Source organism: Taudactylus pleione, unplaced genomic scaffold, assembly GCF_031769625.1.
Source record: "Taudactylus pleione unplaced genomic scaffold, aTauple2 ptg000604l, whole genome shotgun sequence".
In the NCBI taxonomy this organism is placed as follows: Eukaryota; Metazoa; Chordata; class Amphibia; order Anura; family Myobatrachidae; genus Taudactylus; species Taudactylus pleione.
This window is the reverse complement of record NW_028285006.1, coordinates 990,589-1,009,139: the sequence shown is the minus strand read 5'-3', so window position 1 is coordinate 1,009,139 and position 18,551 is coordinate 990,589. Positions and strand designations below refer to the sequence as shown.

The 18,551-nt window shown below is 39.1% G+C and overlaps 1 pseudogene; it reads right to left on the bottom strand.

Annotated features, from left to right (window-relative positions):
• Positions 1-1,696: 1,696 nt before the first annotated feature.
• On the bottom strand, positions 1,697-1,814 carry LOC148480708 (5S ribosomal RNA; annotated as a pseudogene).
• Positions 1,815-18,551: the final 16,737 nt, after the last annotated feature.

Here is an 18,551-nt window from a genome sequence, read left to right as displayed (position 1 = left end):
GGCCCCAAGATTTCTGCTGCCGTCCCTGGTTATTAGCATTAGTATAAGGTAGTGAGGGGAGATATTACATTTAAGGGTAGGAAGCTGTTTATAGGTGACATGGCGTTTTGCAGGGGATAGGCCCCATCTGGGGGTTACATCAGGAAGGGCAATGTAGGCAGCTTCTAGATCTAGCCAGGAAGTGGACACTGGGGGCGAAAAAGAGGTGACAATTTGTGAGAAGTGGGAAGCCAGGTAATAGAGTTTAATGTCCAGGAGACCCCTGCCACTAGCATCTGCTGGTCTTTTCAAAACAGTGGTTGAAATCCGGGGGGGTCTTTGGTTCCAAATAAAATGGACCAGAGCCTTCTGGATATCATGAAGGAGAGTAGCTGGTACAGCCACAGGAAGTGTTTGAAACAGGAAGAGCCACTTGGGTATAATGTTCATTTTAAGCGATATGATCCTGCCCAGCCAGGAAATAATGAGGCGAATACAAGAAGTCAGGTCAGCCTGTATTTTAGAAAAGAGGTGGAAAGTTCTCGCGATAAAGGAGGTCATAGCGACAAAATAAATAAATCCCCAAATATCGAATCCGATTGGGTTGTCATTTGAACTTGAAATCGGCCTTTAGAATCTCGGTAATTTGAGGGGACACGTGGAGCAGCATGGCTTCTGATTTTGAGTAGTTAATCTTATAATTAGAGACAACACTAGAGGACCGCAGGACTTTGAAAAGATTGGGAAGGGAAATCAATGCCTGAGTTAGGGAAAGCAGGATATCATCTACATCTTGAAATGAGTGCGCCCCATCCGCCCCTCCCATATATTCGGGTGGGATCTGATCTGAGAGGTAAGCGGTTCTATCACAAGGGCAAAAATCAGGGGACAGGGGGCAACCCTGCCGGATACCATTGTTAATGAAAACGGGTTAGAGAGGGTACCATTGATAAGAACTGTAGCAGAAGGAGCAGAATACAAAGCTAGGACCCCTGTGAGGAAATCACCTGTGAAGCCAAACGCTTAGAGGGCGGCCTTCATGAAACCCCAGGAGATCCTATCTGCTTTTTTTGGCATCGAGGAAGAGCATGATAGTAGGAGATCTCCTGGTGTTTGCGACATGAATAAGATCAACGGCACATCTGGTGTTGTCTCTAGCTTGATGACCAGGGACAAAAGCGACATGATTGTAGTAGATCAGTTGGTTCACCAGAATCTTAGCATAGATCTTTAAATCTAGGTTAAGGAGGGAAATGGGTCTATAGCTGACGCAATTAAGTGGGTCTTTACCCTCTTTAGGGATCACAATGATTCTGCCTTCCAGCATTTCAGTAGGGAAACAGGTACCTTGGAAAGCGTTATTACAGAGGGCGTTCAGGTGGGCAGCAAGCAGATCTAAGAACTTCTTATAATATAATAAAACACTAAGAGAGAAGTAAGGCTTTTTGTTGGGGCACACTAGGAAGAAAAATTCAAAGATATTAAATTTAAAAATTAACCTTCAATATGTATATTAAAAATAATATTCAGAGGTACCAGTAGTAACAAAATTAATTGGCGAAAATATTTAAGACAATTTCTGCAATTCACAGACCACACAAGAAAAAACGATATCAGTGAATATACTTTAATGAAATAGGAGAGCACCATGGATAATGGTATACAAGTTACACCATGTGCCGTCCTATTAGCCCCATTGAAACAGTGCAGTTATTTTATCCTACAGTACCAGGTCTTCCTAGATGGTCTCCCATACCAGTACTAACCAGGCTTTTACTGTATCGCTTCCAAGATCAGACGGGTTTGGGCATAATCAGTAAAATATGACTGTAGGTTAATTAGTATCACTGAAAATAATTGGGGATCTGCCCTATGCACATGGTATAAACTTGTTAGAAAAATGTAGGACTATTTGCAACAAACGTCCAATTAATTGATGATAGATTTTCAAAAGAAGGAATGCAGAGGCATGCCTTACTACTAGTGATGCACACAGTTCATAGTAGATAATATAACTAAAGATAATGAAAATGGCATAAGTGTACAACACATGTGATAAAGTCCTAGATCAATTAGTATTACACTGAATACGCAAAGTAATAATAAATAATAAGTAAAATTTATAAATTAGCCACAGAATAACTGAGAGCCGCACCTAAATGTCTCTTGAGCTGTACATATACACTCAACATAGAGGATATAAGCACCCTTTATGTGCTGGGTGAAAACACTGTTAGATACTATAGAGTGTCAAATGCTAGGGTTTAGTGTCTCACATAAATCTCAACAATACACATCTATGTTTGAACAAGCAAACTAACAGAAAATCAGCATGTAAATAGGAACGTCATGTATACATTTATGTCAGTTCATCAGATACCAAACTCAACCTCAGTACATAGTTTAAACTGACCAATATAATAAGCTGTCAGTAAGTTGCAACCTGATCAAAAACATTAGGTTGTCAACCTAAATAGACAGCTATAGGTTGATCAGGCAAAATAAACCATCAGAAAAATACACAGATAAATCTTGCGCAGAACCTTCAATAGGGGTAATTATTAAATGGTTTGTTATAATTAAACCACCATAGAAAATCACTTTATAAAAAAAAAATTTCTCAAAACAAATGTTCTTGTAGCAATATGTTCGATATTAAATAATTTTCATGCTTCTAAATCTTCTTCTCAAGAGTATATCGGTCTGCCCAAAAAGTCACAAATATCACTCACTGATTTCTTCATATACACTGTGGTGTCTCTTTGTTCCTCAAATGAAAAATGGGAGACAAAAGAGGACCACAATAGTGTAATACAATTTTTTATTTGACAGTATGTTTAAAATATATTGAGGCTGCGTACCAGATTAAAGGGTGTATAATAACACCATCAAGCGTGTGTAGATAATAACAACAGGGTACCTCCTGGGTTCAAGAATCCACCCTCATCGCTTTACAGTCTGGGATAGCTGGTCCTCAAGATAGTCACCAACGCGTTTCAGCTTACTGAAGAGCCTTTGTCAAGGTGTGTTTGGGCTAGACCACAGATCTTTCTTATATCCCTCCCCATGTGTTGTGATTGGTTGATACCCGTTTCTTACAGTCAATAGGGATATGACTTCATTCACAAAAAATATAACATAAAGGACATTTTATGTGTCCCCCCTTGACTATTTGGATGTCAATAAATACTGCACAATGTGTATAATTTGTTAAAATCCGTATGCGTTCCACCGCGGTTTACGCGTGGAGCGCTTACACTTCCGGGGTCCCCTTCCGGGGCTTTGCCTGTTGTGCGTTCCACCGATGCTCGTGGGTGGAACGCATCAACTTCCAGCTTCTGCCGGAAGGATTGCTGGAGTTTCAGTCTGCCGGAAGTAGGTGGTGTCCACAGCGTTCCATCTCTTTGCCGCGTGGAACGCAGACACTTCCGCTACCTCCCTGCTAAGTACAGCTATGTAGTCATAGCAACGCGGTATCCATCAGAGCCATCACATACCATACGACTTCTATTAATTGATGGATTTAGTGTGGCCCATACCATCCAATAATCGGGGACACATAATTACAGTTATATAAAGTGCATAAGTGTATATAAATGTATATATAAAAATACATAAATATATAAAAAATTAATAAAAAATTCATGCCGATCTGAAGAAGTTAAAAATGGGAACAGTAAAAGGGATTAATATACATATAAAAAAACCGATTAAAAATGCATCTTTAAAAATCACCTTTTAAAACCATTATAAAAACCACTTCAGCTCAAAATCCATATTTAATCCTTTAGGGTGCAACGTTCCCATCTCATAGATCATCTTCATTTCTGTTTTTGCTAAACTGTTATCTATTTTCTTTTTCCTCCAATCCTTTTCAACTATTTTTATACTCATTATCTTATTAATGCCAGAAATAGAGCTATTGTGGTATTCTTTGAAATGACTGGAAACTGAGTGTTTATCGAACCCTTTTTTAATGTTTCTCACATGCTCAGACCATCTTTCTTTTAGGGAACGAGTTGTGCGGCCTATATATTGAAGACCGCATTTGCACTCAATGAGGTATATGCAACTGGTACTGTTGCATGTGATAAATTGAGAAATATCATGTACGATCCCAGTATTTTTTGAACAATATTGTTCTAATTTGTTAGCTTGTGTTAGATGGTGCTTACACATCTGACACATACCACAACGGTAAAATCCTTTTGATTTAATCCTATTTGTTCTTTTTAGTGGGATCGCACTCTTTACCAATTTGTTCTTTAAATTACCTGCTTTCCTATATATAAAAGTCGGTTTGTCAGGAATAAATGGTTTTAAAACTGGATCTTTTTGTAAAAGGTACCAATATTTTCTAATCAATTTTTCAATAGTTTTATATTGTCCATTAAAGGTGGTAATGAATGGTATTTTCAAAGTCTCTTGATTTGTATTTTTAGGTTTTGGTACCAGTAAGGATTCTCTGTTGATTTGTTCCATTTCTCTGATTGGGTTCTCTAATTCTTTGTTAGAGTAACCTTTGGCATACAATTTATTTTGCATAACTCCTGCTTGTTCCAGGAAAACGTCTTTTTCTGTACAGTTTCGCCTTATTCTTCTAATTTGTCCTTTCGGTATGTTCTTGAGCCAAACTGGATGGTGGTTACTTTTTATGTTTATATATGAATTACTATCAGTGGGTTTCGTATGATTCTTCATATGTATGTGATTATCCTTAATATAAATATTGAGGTCTAAAAATATAATATCTGTTTTACTATGATTGAATAAAAGACAAATATTAAAAACATTCAGATTCAATTTATCGCAAAAGGTTGTTAGTTCTTCTTCATTTCCTTTCCAGATAAATATAATATCATCTATGAATCTATACCATAATATTAGATTTTCCATGAATGCATTATTGGTCCATATGTTTTCTTCTTCCCATAATCCCATGAAAAGATTAGCATAAGAGGGGGCAAAACGAGTTCCCATAGCGGTCCCCCTCTTCTGTTCATAAAAAGTCCCATTATGCCAAAAGAAATTGTTTGTTAAAATAAAATAAATACTCTCTAGAATAAAATTCATTTTGTTCTCACTCATATCGCTTTTGCTTAAAAAGAACTTAGTGGCTTCTATGCCTTTTGTATGTTCAATAAGAGTATAAAGACTACTCACATCTGCCGTTACTAAGATGTAGTCCTCTTGCCACTCCAAATTATTAATTTTGTTTAGGATGTCTGTGGTATGCTAATCTTTTTATGGGATTATGGGAAGAAGAAAACATATGGACCAATAATGCATTCATGGAAAATCTAATATTATGGTATAGATTCATAGATGACATTATATTTATCTGTGATCCCACTAAAAAGAACAAATAGGATTAAATCAAAAGGATTTTACCGTTGTGGTATGTGTCAGATGTGTAAGCACCATCTAACACAAGCGAACAAATTAGAACAATATTGTTCAAAAAATACTGGGATCGTACATGATATTTCTCAATTTATCACATGCAACAGTACCAATTGCATATACCTCATTGAGTGCAAATGCGGTCTTCAATATATAGGCCGCACAACTCATTCCCTAAAAGAAAGATGGTCTGAGCATGTGAGAAACATTAAAAAAGGGTTCGATAAACACTCAGTTTCCAGTCATTTCAAAGAATACCACAATAGCTCTATTTCCGGCATTAATAAGATAATGGGTATAAAAATAGTTGAAAAGGATTGGAGGAAAAAGAAAATAGATAACAGTTTAGCAAAAACAGAAATGAAGATGATCTATGAGATGGGAACGTTACACCCTAAAGGATTAAATATGGATTTTGAGCTGAAGTGGTTTTTATAATGGTTTTAAAAGGTGATTTTTAAAGATGCATTTTTAATCGGTTTTTTTATATGTATATTAATCCCTTTTACTGTTCCCATTTTTAACTTCTTCAGATCGGCATGAATTTTTTATGAATTTTTTATATATTTATGTATTTTTATATATACATTTATATACACTTATGCACTTTATATAACTGTAATTATGTGTCCCCGATTATTGGATGGTATGGGCCACACTAAATCCATCAATTAATAGAAGTCGTATGGTATGTGATGGCTCTGATGGATACCGCGTTGCTATGACTACATAGCTGTACTTAGCAGGGAGGTAGCGGAAGTGTCTGCGTTCCACGCGGCAAAGAGATGGAACGCTGTGGACACCACCTACTTCCGGCAGACTGAAACTCCAGCAATCCTTCCGGCGGAAGCCGGAAGTTGATGCGTTCCACCCACGAGCATCGGTGGAACGCACAACAGGCAAAGCCCCGGAAGGGGACCCCGGAAGTGTAAGCATTCCACGCGGAAACCGCGGTGGAACGCATACGGATTTTAACAAATTATACACATTGTGCGGTATTTATTGACATCCAAATAGTCAAGGGGGGACACATAAAATGTCCTTTATGTTATATTTTTTGTGAATGAAGTCATATCCCTATTGACTGTAAGAAACGGGTATCAACCAATCACAACACATGGGGAGGGATATAAGAAAGATCTGTGGTCTAGCCCAAACACACCTTGACAAAGGCTCTTCAGTAAGCTGAAACGTGTTGGTGACTATCTTGAGGACCAGCTATCCCAGACTGTAAAGCGATGAGGGTGGATTCTTGAACCCAGGAGGTACCCTGTTGTTATTATCTACACATGCTTGATGGTGTTATTATACACCCTTTAATCTGGTACGCAGCCTCAATATATTTTAAACATACTGTCAAATAAAAAATTGTATTACACTATTGTGGTCCTCTTTTGTCTCCCATTTTTCATTTGAGGAACAAAGAGACACCACAGTGTATATGAAGAAATCAGCGAGTGATATTTGTGACTTTTTGGGCAGACCGATATACTCTTGAGAAGAAGATTTAGAAGCATGAAAATTATTTAATATCGAACATATTGCTACAAGAACATTTGTTTTGAGAAAAAAAATTTTTATAAAGTGATTTTCTATGGTGGTTTAATTATAACAAACCATTTAATAATTACCCCTATTGAAGGTTCTGCGCAAGGTTTATCTGTGTATTTTTCTGTTATAACTTAGGTGTATTGTGGGTATACATCTTTATAACCTGTTGAAGCATTTCCTTCTTACACGTGAAGCGCTCAGATTATTAATACCTTGTTTTACAAAATAAACCATCAGCAATGTAATTATATATTAATAAAGTTCAAGAAAGAAATTTGCAAGCTGACGAAAAACGTATGTAATATCAGCCTTAGTAGGCAGTTATGAACTGAAAATATATGATGCTCTATCAGCGATTTGCAGGCTAATCAAAACAATAGTAAACAATTGAAGCTGACCAGACAAAGTAAACTGTCAGCAACATACGATACCAGTGTGGAATGATAAGGAGTCCGGTCCGTGCACTGACTGGGTCTCCAAAAAACATTAGCAGATTAGTCATAAACCGAGAACGCGCATTTTGCCCATGTTAAGGCTTGTTCACCTCTTGTGAACCTCATGGCAATTAGCAGTCTAATTTAACCGTGTATTGTGTACACGTCACTTACCCCCAGATCGAATCCCAATACACGCTAAGAGTCAGCGCTAATCGGGGTAGTAACCCCACCCCCGTATTCACAGATTTGCTCCATAGGTCCTAATACAACACATTCTCCGGTTAACCATTGGAATGAATCAGGGCGGCCGCAATGCTTTCTGGTAATTGTAGTCAAGTAAATCAAAATATCACAGAAGAGTTAACCACTATAAATCATAATGGGACAATTTGAGGAACTTATGTAGAAACCTATATTTAATATTACATTAGCCATTTTGGTTCTGTGCAGAATTTTTCATTTTTCTCTTGTATGATAAACTTCTTATAATATGCAGCCGTGAACCCATCTAGGCTGGGGGACTTACCAGATATTTGGTTCGGTATAGCTTGTTCAGTTTCATCAGATGAGATCTCAGCATTGAGGTGCTCGAGAGCGCTAGTGGATAAATGTGGGACTTAGCAAGAAAGTCAGAAATGAGCTGGGAAGTAGGGATGGATAATGGTGTATCTGAGGTAGCTGTGAGGTTGAGATTGGAAGGCAGTCCTAATACCTGCCGTGTTGTGAATCAGTTGGCCATGGGAATTACGCATAGAAATAATAATTTTGTGGGTCCTAGCTGAACAAAGGCGAGCTGCAAGAATTTTGTCTGCTTTGTCCCCCTTCTCAGAAAAAGTTTGTCGAAGCCATCTAAGGTGCTTGGCCACATGTTTAGAGAGAAGGAGATCAAGTTTGGATTTGGTCTCCTGGAGGGTATTCAAATTAATAGGAGTGGGAGCAGATTTGTGTATAATTTCTAAGGTGTGAAGTCGAATAGAGAGTTTGTTGATCTGAGTAAGGGATTCTTTTTTTTTCGGGACGACATACTGATCAGGTGCCCTCGCAGTACTGCTTTATGTGCCATCCAAAGAGTAGCTCTAGAAATATCCGGGGGATCATTAAGGTCAAAATAATCTTTAATGTGAGATTTGATGGAGGAGAGTACTTCTGGGTTATGGAGTAGAGAGTCATTAAGACGCCAAGTCATGGGACGAGGGCGGAGTAATAAGCCAGAGATATCAATAGAGATGGGAGCATGGTCAGACCAAATGAAAGGGTGAGCCTGGGCTGAATTAAGATGTAGAGTAAGGTTGTGACTGAGCAGGATCATATCAATATGAAAATACGAATTGTGTGGGTGGGAGTAGAATGTATACTCACGAGCAGATGGTTCCTTAATTCTCCAGGAATCATAAAGGATTTGAGACTTCATGAGGCTGATGAGGGATCGCGAATGCCGCGAGTCCGGAAAAGGAGAAGATGGGGCCACAGGAGAAGAACGGTCTAGAGTATTATTTAGAACCGTGTTGAAATCCCCAGCAACAATAAGTTCACCGTGGCGGAAACGAGAAATGATGGGGTCTAGTTTGGAGAAAAACAAATGTTGACCTTGATTAGGAGCGTAAACATTTACTAGAGTACACAGTGAATTATTAAGCTTACCAACTAAGATAAGTGGCATTCCTTATTAGCACTTGAATCAGAAAGTTCAAAGGTGAGATGGCGAGCAAATAGGATCGCGACCCCAGGTTTTATAGTAGCATGATCACAAGCTTGATATGTGTCAGGGTAGGCCCAAGAACAGAGTTCAGGGTGGGAGTTATGCAAAAAATTAGTTTCCTGTAGGAAAATAAGTCACCCCGGTGGAGCTTAAGAGAAGCAAAAAGCTTTCCCCGTTTCTGTGGACTATTAAGCCCCTTCACATTAAAAGATTAGACACAGAGACCCATGGGCAGAAACTGGAAAGTGGGGGCTAATAAAAATGCAGGGGAGAAAGCAGAAAAGGATTAAAAGGTGTAATGAGAGGTCATCAGAAAAACAGGAGAGAATGCGAATGAAGGGTATAGGAGAGAATGTAGCATGGTCAGTGGAGGAGAGGGATGGGGACAGGGGAAAGACCGAGAGGAGGGAGCAGGGTAAATGCTCACTCGGCAAGGTAGGCCAGGACCAATAGTGCTGACAGTGGGAAGGGATACTATGTGACAACAAAGCACATAGGTTAGCGAAAGGGCTAAAGCCCTAAGGAGGCGTGGCTGGGCAGCACAAAAGTGCAACATGTGGATGATATGTGTGTGGGAGGGAGAAGGGCCCCTCTTGAGGAACCTGAGAAAACAAACAAAAAAGTGGGTAAAGAAAGAAAGTACATGAAAATCAGGGAGAAACACAGGAGGCAATAATAAGAAACTGAAATAAATGGCGAGAGAATAAAATTATACAATAACATAATTGACAAAATGATAATACAACAAAAAAAGAAAAAAATTCATAATACGATTGGTTACTCACATAAACCATAGCCAGAAGAATACTAAGAAAGGTTAGGAAATATGGGGAGGCCGGGGGGAAGAGTCAGGAAGACAACCCAGGGTGCCATTATAACAATAGCGTAACATAATGAACAACCTAATATATCAGATTACAGTGTAATAAATAAAAAAAACAAAAGTGATCCCTCAGTAGAGGGAGGAAGACCTCAGTGTGTCCATTGCAACAAGGTTGGGGAACAGTAAATAAACCTGGTGCAGAGGGTCAAGTCCCGGAGGGTGGAACCGGTGGCGAGGATGAGACAGGGATGGTTGACCAATCACACCATGGGGGTCTGCTCTAAAGGACCTAGATGGTAGTGGAGGTAAAGCAGCAGTCATGGCTCCGTCCGAGGTGAGACCCAAAGTAGAGAGTAGAGAGTAGGGATTGAGCTTCAGGAAGCAACTTGGCTGTAAGCAGTTTTCCCTGGTGCCAGACCATTAAACAAAAGGGAAATCCCCAGCGATATTTAATATCCTTTTGATGAAGCATAGTAGTGACGAGTTTGAAGTCCCTGCGTTTAGCCAGGGTAATCGGGGAAAGGTCTTGAAAAACTTGTAAGGAAGAATTATCGTAGGTTATCATATGAAGTTTACGGACTTCCTTCATGATGGCTTTGTTGGCGGTGAAATAATGCATTCTGGGAATGACATCCCTATGTTGGGATTGGTCTTGTGAGCGAGGACCTAGTGCATGCCCGTTCAAGAAAACGGGCATTGAGGATGGGCTCACTAGACCTAGTGAGCCCGCTCAAGAAAAAGATAGTCTTCAAGGGAGAGCTGGGTGAAGAGTTTTTTTAGATAAAGTTCAAGATGAGTAGGCTCAACCTATTCAGGGTTCCCTGAATTCTCAGGTTGTTTCTCTGTGCTCTGTTGTTCTGATCCTCTTGAACGTCTTGCAATTGAGTAATATCCTGACCTATATGATGAAAATCAGTTTCTATGGATTGTTGGAACAACACTACTTCTTTAATGCGACGTTCCAGCTGATCAGTCCTATCCCAATTTGACCGACATCAGACTTCAGTGAATGGAGGGCTTGAACAGAGGCTTTGACATCTTCTACTTGTTTGAGAAGGGAAAGAAAGTCTCGGCATGTAAGAGGTCCGAGATAGTCTTCTTCCGAGTCAGAATCAGAGCGTTCATGAGAAGAGTCAAGTTTATTGTGTTTGGATTTAGAAGGAGTTTTCTGTCGAGAGAGATAGGGAAGGAGGTCACCTCCTGAGGTTTTCTTCCCACTTTTAGGCATGTTAGGGAGAAAATGTGGAAGTAGGGGAAACAGAGAGGGAGCAGAGTTCCGCAGGTGTCACAACAAATAAAATCCCAGTGCAAAATCTATAGTGTATGGAAAAAGAGGAAAAACCAGAATATCTGATAGAGTTTATGTAATATTAATTTATTAAAGAAATAATGATCAGTTTTAATCATAAAAATAGTCCAAAACATCTTTTGGCGTAAATGTATAGGATAAAAATTAGAACTTAATACCGGTATACAAATAACATATCACATGATGAAGACAGCAAATAACACACAAACAGATATAAACAAAAGTCTGTGTCCTGCTAAAATCCGTAAAAAAATCCTCTTTATAGATCACAAAAAAGTAGTTGGCGGTGACGCGCTCCAGGCTTTTGATCACCCCGATATTGTAAAAAATTTAAGATTTTTAGAAAACGAGTATAGTCTTGTATGCTGGCATCAAGGTCATACCTTAATGTATCTTTAGTATGACACATGTAGCCAGCTGGTTCCCAGTCCCCTCAGAGTTCCAGGTTCCATATAGTAAATCAGTGTCCTGCTGCAGGCTAAAATAGCCGTATGATCCTCGCTGATTGCGCTTCCAGTGCTATGCTGAATGCCTCTAAGGCAATGAGTAGAGATGTCTGTCGGCAGACTTAAGGTCCTATCCATTTAACGACATGAAAGTATGAACGTCCAGCGTTCAGACTTTCATGTCGCTGAGGTGCGTGCACCACACTGAAAGATGTTCACTGAACGTCTTCAGTGCAGAAGCCCGACCTCCCTCTCTATTAACATGCCGAACCTGACGACTGTCGTCAGGTTGATGGACATGTTCAATAAATTGTCGGGGTCGGCAAGGACCCAGCGTGCACGCGCATCGCTGGTCCTTGCTGGCTATCCACTTGCAGACTTTCTGCATGTTCCGACCAAAACCTCGGCAAATGGATAGGTCCCTTTACCTTACACCTCTGTCCTCCAAACCTGACAGCCGGTGCGGGATCAATGTACTCTACTTTCGACGTTTCACCTGTTGCACAGGCTTATTCAGGATTGTAGAGAGATCAATCCTCTACCATTGCCTCCTCTTATATAGCGTGGTTTCTCTCTTGCACATCTAAGAAGTCACTTCCGCCCTTCTGATGCCAATATGGAATCTTTGTTCACCCCTTCTTCCTCGTATGTGGGTCTTTTAAAATCCTTCATGGGGAATATAGAATAAGAGGATCCTGTGTCTGTGGACCATCTAAGGTGGTATTATACCATATATTGCATATATTAAAGACACAAGGACAAACATATATACAACAAAATCTTTTTAGTGGAAATCGGGGGAAAGAGGGGATGGGCTAATTCTGTCATGATGATATGTCCCATCCAGAAAATTAAATAATAAATATAGATAATAAATATAGATAATAAATGTAGACACTTAAGCCTGAATTGCATCCTATATTCAATCCCACTAACATAAGGAGGGGAAGTGGATATAAATAAATAATAATAAATTAACAATGAATAATTAATGAGTAAGTCAGGGAATAGGGGAGATTCTACCGACATTTATTTTGTAGTGGTCACTCATTAAGGAATGGAGAAATCTCTAGATCTATATTCATACCTTTAGGATACCTTGTTTCAAGCATGAATATCATTTCCGCTTCTTTTTTGCCTGGGCTTTTTCAAACGTTGGTCCTCTCCAATTGCGAGAAACTTTTTTTATTTCTACAAAATGCAGGTCTGATGGATCTCTATTGTGTTTCTGCAGAAAATGTGCTGGAACACTATGGTTTTCCCTTCTATTTTGAATGTTACATAGGTGCTCCTGAATCCTCACGTCATTTCCTTCTGGTCATCCCTATATACTGTAGCCCGCAGGGGCAAGACAATAGGTAAATCACACCTTGTGTGTTACATGAAATGTGTTCCATTATTCTACATTCCCTGTCATTTGAAAATTATGTTATTTTTTTCACAGGTTTTGGATCTTTCCTCCTTCTTGTTTTTCTGCATGCTGTGCAGGCTTCACATCTATCGAAACCCTTTCCCTCCAGATTGAGCCATGTTCCTCCTTCACCCTTACTGGTTTTATGGTGGCTTTTGACCAAAGTAGATCTCAAAGTAGGAGCTCTTCTGTATATTACTCTCGGACGATTGTGTAAAATTTCTTTCAAATCTTCGTCCGCCAACAAAATATGCCAATGTTTCTGTAGACTTCTTTCCACAAGCTTGTTTTGCGCAGAATAAGTGGAAGTTTTGTAGGGCTGCTTTTGTACTTTAAAAGATCCTTGTGGTCCATAACATCAGCTTTTCGACATGGTTCCTCTACGTCTGTCCGATGGTAATTATTTTCCACGAAATGGTTTACCAGTTCTTTAGATTATATTTCGTAATCTGCTCTCCTCAAGCAGTTTCTCCTTATACATCTGAACTGGCCTCCTGGGATGTTTGAAATCCATGTTTGCTGGTGATTGTTATTTGCGTCCAAATAGCTATTGCAGTCAGTTGGTTTCGTAAAAGTCTTAGGGGCATATGTATCAAAGCATAATGTGAGTTAAAATTGTGAGATATATATCACCAACCAATCAGCTTCTAACTTACAGTTTGCAGGCTGTGTTTAAGAAATGATAGTTTGGAGCTGATTGGTTGGTGATATATATTTAACAATTGTATCTCGCATCAAGCTTTGATACATATGCCCCTTAGTCTTTAATTTATTATTCTCCGCGAAGATCGTCAAATCCAGAAAGTTTATGTTCTTTTCACTACTTTCACTAGTGAATTCCAAATTAAGTCCATTTTCATTTAAAGTATTAATGAAAGTTCCCAAATCTTCCTTTGTGCCCTTCCAGACGATAATAATATCATAATATACCTTGCCCACAATTTAAAATTTTCTTTGTATTTTATATTATTCCATATATTTTCTTGTTCCCATTGTGCAAGAAATAGGTTTGCGTAGGATGGTGCGAATTTAGAGCCCATGGCTGTACTTTTTTCTTGCAAATAAAAGACACTATTAAACCAAAAATAATTATGTTTTAAACTGAATTAAATAGCTTCCATAATAAAGTCTATTTGTAATTGTTGGAAGTCTGAATCCTCCTCTAGTCTTTTCCTTACATTGGTGCAACCTGCTGTGTGATCTATGCAGGTATACAGCAATTTTATATCGCACGTGGCTAGCAGGAAATCCTCTCCCCATGCAAAGTCACTCAAAATGTCCAAAACCTGTGTTGTGTCTTTTATACGTCCCTGCTTTTTTTATAACTACAGGTTGCAGGAAAGTATTCACAGGTTCGCTGTTAATGAACCTATACCTGCTACTATGGGTCTGCCTGGAGGATTTACTGGATCCTTATGTATCTTTGGTAAAAGATAATACACTGGTATAATTGGCTTCTTGGGGTATAGATAATCATATTCTTTCTTGAACAGTATACCAGTATATAGTCCTTTCTTCAACCATGGGATAAGGAGTTCTATATAATCCTTTGTGGGGTCTTTTGTTAATTGTTTGTATATTCCTTTATCCCATAATTGATTCAAGGCTTCTTTATTATAGGCTACTCGATCCATTATCACAATAGCCCCGCCTTTATCAGCTGGCTTAATGATAATGTCTTTGGCTTCACTGAGGGATTTTAGGGCTAGGTTTTCTTCATGATACTCCATTTTTTCTTATTATTTATTTTCTCAGGTATTCTTTGTATATCATTTTTTTAAATGTATTAATTAAATAGTGGGTAAAAAGTTGATTTTGCTTTAAGATCTGTATGTTTAAAACCCAATGTACTTTGACCTTCCTGATTGATCTCTGGTTTATTTCCTTTTTCCTTAAAATATTTATTCAGCGTAACTTTTTTATAAACTTATGCAGGTCTGTCACTATATCAAATTTCTTTCATTTGTTTGCAAATTTAAGTCCTTTTTGTAAAATCTTAGTTTTTACTCCACTAAGTTCGCATTTACTTATGTTGAGGATGCCCTTTGAATTGATTTCCTTGATCCCTTGTATCTCAAAGTCAAGAGGTGCAGGTAGGCAGTTAGAGGGGAGACATCGGTAGTCAAAAGTGTAAATATGGGTCACAGTTCACGTAAGTCCAGGAAGGGTCACCGCCCGGGAGAATCTGATTTGTTAGTATTTTTGGATGTTTGGTCAACTGGGGCACACACCAGTATATTTTCAATAATTTTGTGGCTCAGACAAAGTTTGTGTACGTACATTAAATTCAGTTATGTTTCATATACATCTTATACACACAGCCTGAAGGTAATTTTATACTTATTTGTAATAATTTGTGCCTTAGACAAAGTTTGTGTACATTAAACCATGAAAAATCAAAGGTTTCATTATCTCTGTCATGCCAAAATTATTCCGTATGGGAGACTCAACCTGTATGAGCTTTCTCACATAGCCACACTAATAGAACATTTCAAAATAGTGAGACTTATTGTTTCCCAAGTATCATTACTCAGTGGGTATCCCAAATCTGCCTCCCATGCAAGTTCATGGGTAGTGAGTGAGGGGGGCTCCAATGTCAAAGTAAAGTGGTATAGAAAGTACCCCTGTCGGTAGGTTGATATATGCAAAGCTTTTCTATTGAAGAAGGATTTTGAGGAGGAAGAGAAGATAGTGAGGAGGTAACAAAATGGCTATAATTGATTCTTTTGACTTGCATGATGTTTTGTTACTATCACTTATATGCACCAATAAATTGTATTTCTGTATTTTAATATAATACTGAGTCTCAGAGTATATTTACTGGTTGACATAGAATCATAAAAAGATGCAAAGGGCTACAATCCTAGACCTGATCAGTGAGAACTTATATTTCTCTCAACACATTTGAGGATTTTCTCAATTTGCACAACCAGGCCGGTATAACAACAGCATTCAATACAGATGACTGCAATAACAACAATTCCAACCAGAAACACAACTGGAGCATAATTACAGTCTATGGGGCATATTCAATTGGAAGTGAGGTTTAGCGAGCTAAAAAACCTTGCGCCCCTCGCACCCAAATTCAGAATACCGTGCGTATGCGTGCTCCCGATACCTGCGGTATCCAATTTAAAAAAAGTGGTCGCAGGGTTTTCAGCTCTGAAAACCCTGCGCCCAGGCATCTCCGGTGATTTCTGCGGCTCCCGATGGAGTCTATCTTCACACTGGAGAGGGGGCTGCTGGGAGTCCCGGGGGCTGCTAGGAGGCTCCAGGAGCTGGTGGGAGGGGATAGGGCTACTGAGATGTAGTTCTCAAAGCGCCCATTCCGGGGGGAGCACACAGACACTGGACACACACCAGGAGCCACACAATCACAACACTCATACACACACACTTACAAACACTCAACACACACACAATGACATGCTCACCCTGCAGCAGAGGACTCGGCTTCCGACGCTGGATACAGAAGAAGATGCAGAAGACAGCGCTGCAGAAGGTAAGTAATTAAGGACTAATTAAGCTAATGGGTAACTTCCAATTGCTTAATTAGTCCTAAGGAGGGGTTTCGCCGGGGTCCCAGAGCAAGTCCCACTGATTTTTCCTAAAGATAACGATTTTAGGAAAAATTACACTTGCTCTGATGTTGCGTGAAAAAAAAACTCCCGACAGTCAAAAAAGAAAAAAACCCAGCACCTAATTGAATTGCAAAAATCCCACACCTACAGAAAAAACCTCGCAGGTGCGTTATTTTTGCAATTCACGCACCCAATTGAATATGTCCCTATGTGGGGAGTATTCAACCTGCGCTGGAGCTATTCACTTAACTGAGATTACCCCACCACGTGGGTCCCCGAGTCCCACATCGTACTGAACCTCGCAGCTCATGAAGGTGCGAGGTAAAGTCCACGGAAAAATCACCAGATCGGTCACGATTTTTCGGCATGGGAAAAATGCTATTCAATTGATTCAAGGGATTTTGGTCGGCAAATAGTTGCAGGGTAAACCCCCTATAAATTCTTACCTCAGCATCAATCTGAGTAGTCAGGACAAATTAGGGCCAGTTAATTTTACTAGCTCTATTTATATCTTGAAAAAATGCTATAACACAGATCTCATCTGTAATGCTGGCCATACACGCTGCAATTATCGGGACGATCCATCCGATATCGGCGGATCGCCGCGATAATTGTAGCGTGGGGGGGCGACCGAGGGTTAAATATTGCTCGGTCGGGCATGCTGGATTGTCCAGCATGCCCGTCCGATGTGATATTTACCCGGTAACTGTCGGCCGCATCGGGCAGTGTATGCCCAGCGCGGCCGACAGACAGACATTTCCTGTGTTCCTTCCTACGAGGGTGGAGCGCAGATGTCGGGCTATACACTGTGAGATTTCTCTCACAGTGTATGCCGCGGACATCTGCGGCTGGCAGCCGGCCAGATAAAATGTCTGTCGGTCTGACAGACATTTTATCTTGCCGTGTATGCCCAGCATTAGGAGTAGAATTTAAAAATCTTGATAGAATGCGCTTTTTCTGCTATTATAGCAACAATATTTGCAAGAGATTTTCACCTGCTAAAATGTTTTTTTTTTATTATTATTATTATTATTATTACCAAAATGTATTTAGTTTTAATATCATAAAGAAAGAAAAAAAAACCCAATAATATGTCTTGTACCAGCAAGTTTATTAAAAATTATTATTTTTTTTTCATCAGGTTTAGCGCAAAACAGTCATTTTGGTGTTCCATTGCAATTGTGAATTTAAAGAATAATAAAATTCAACAGCAGAAATTGGACGTAAGCTGTGCCCCTCCCTCCAAACAAAAAAGAAAATATACATTAACAAGCTTTTAATAAATAGCATTACTTAGTATTACTTTTTTTACATGTTTTAATTTTACATTTATTTACAATTGCGAAGATCTTTATTAACACTGAAAATTGTCATTGTGAGATACAAGCAATTAGTACACATACAATTTACATTATAGCTTGCCTACAGGTGTATTTATATATCTATATCTATTGGTACACATTTGACTGCTCATGCCTCTTAATCCATACAGTGCACTCACAATGTTCCGATGTAAGGGTACATTTTTTCGTGAAGTAATGGAGCGTACACACGGTCAGATTTGTCAGACTTGTCAGATTTGTCAGATGAACGACTGAACGATTAAACGATTTGAACGATTTGGACGATTTGACCAAAGTTTTGAACGATTTGAACGATTGAACGATTTTTGACTGCATTAAAATGAATAGAATCGTCCAAGTCTGACTGCAAACCCATCAGATGTCAGATATCGTTATCTGACAAACGGGAACGCGCATCGTTGATCGTCCATCGTTCAGGCATGTCAGATATGAACGATTTTCCATCAGATATGAACGACTGAACGATTTTTAAATCGTTATCGTCCATATCTGAAGAAAAAATCTGATCGTGTGTATGCACCATAATGGTGCATACACACGATCAGATT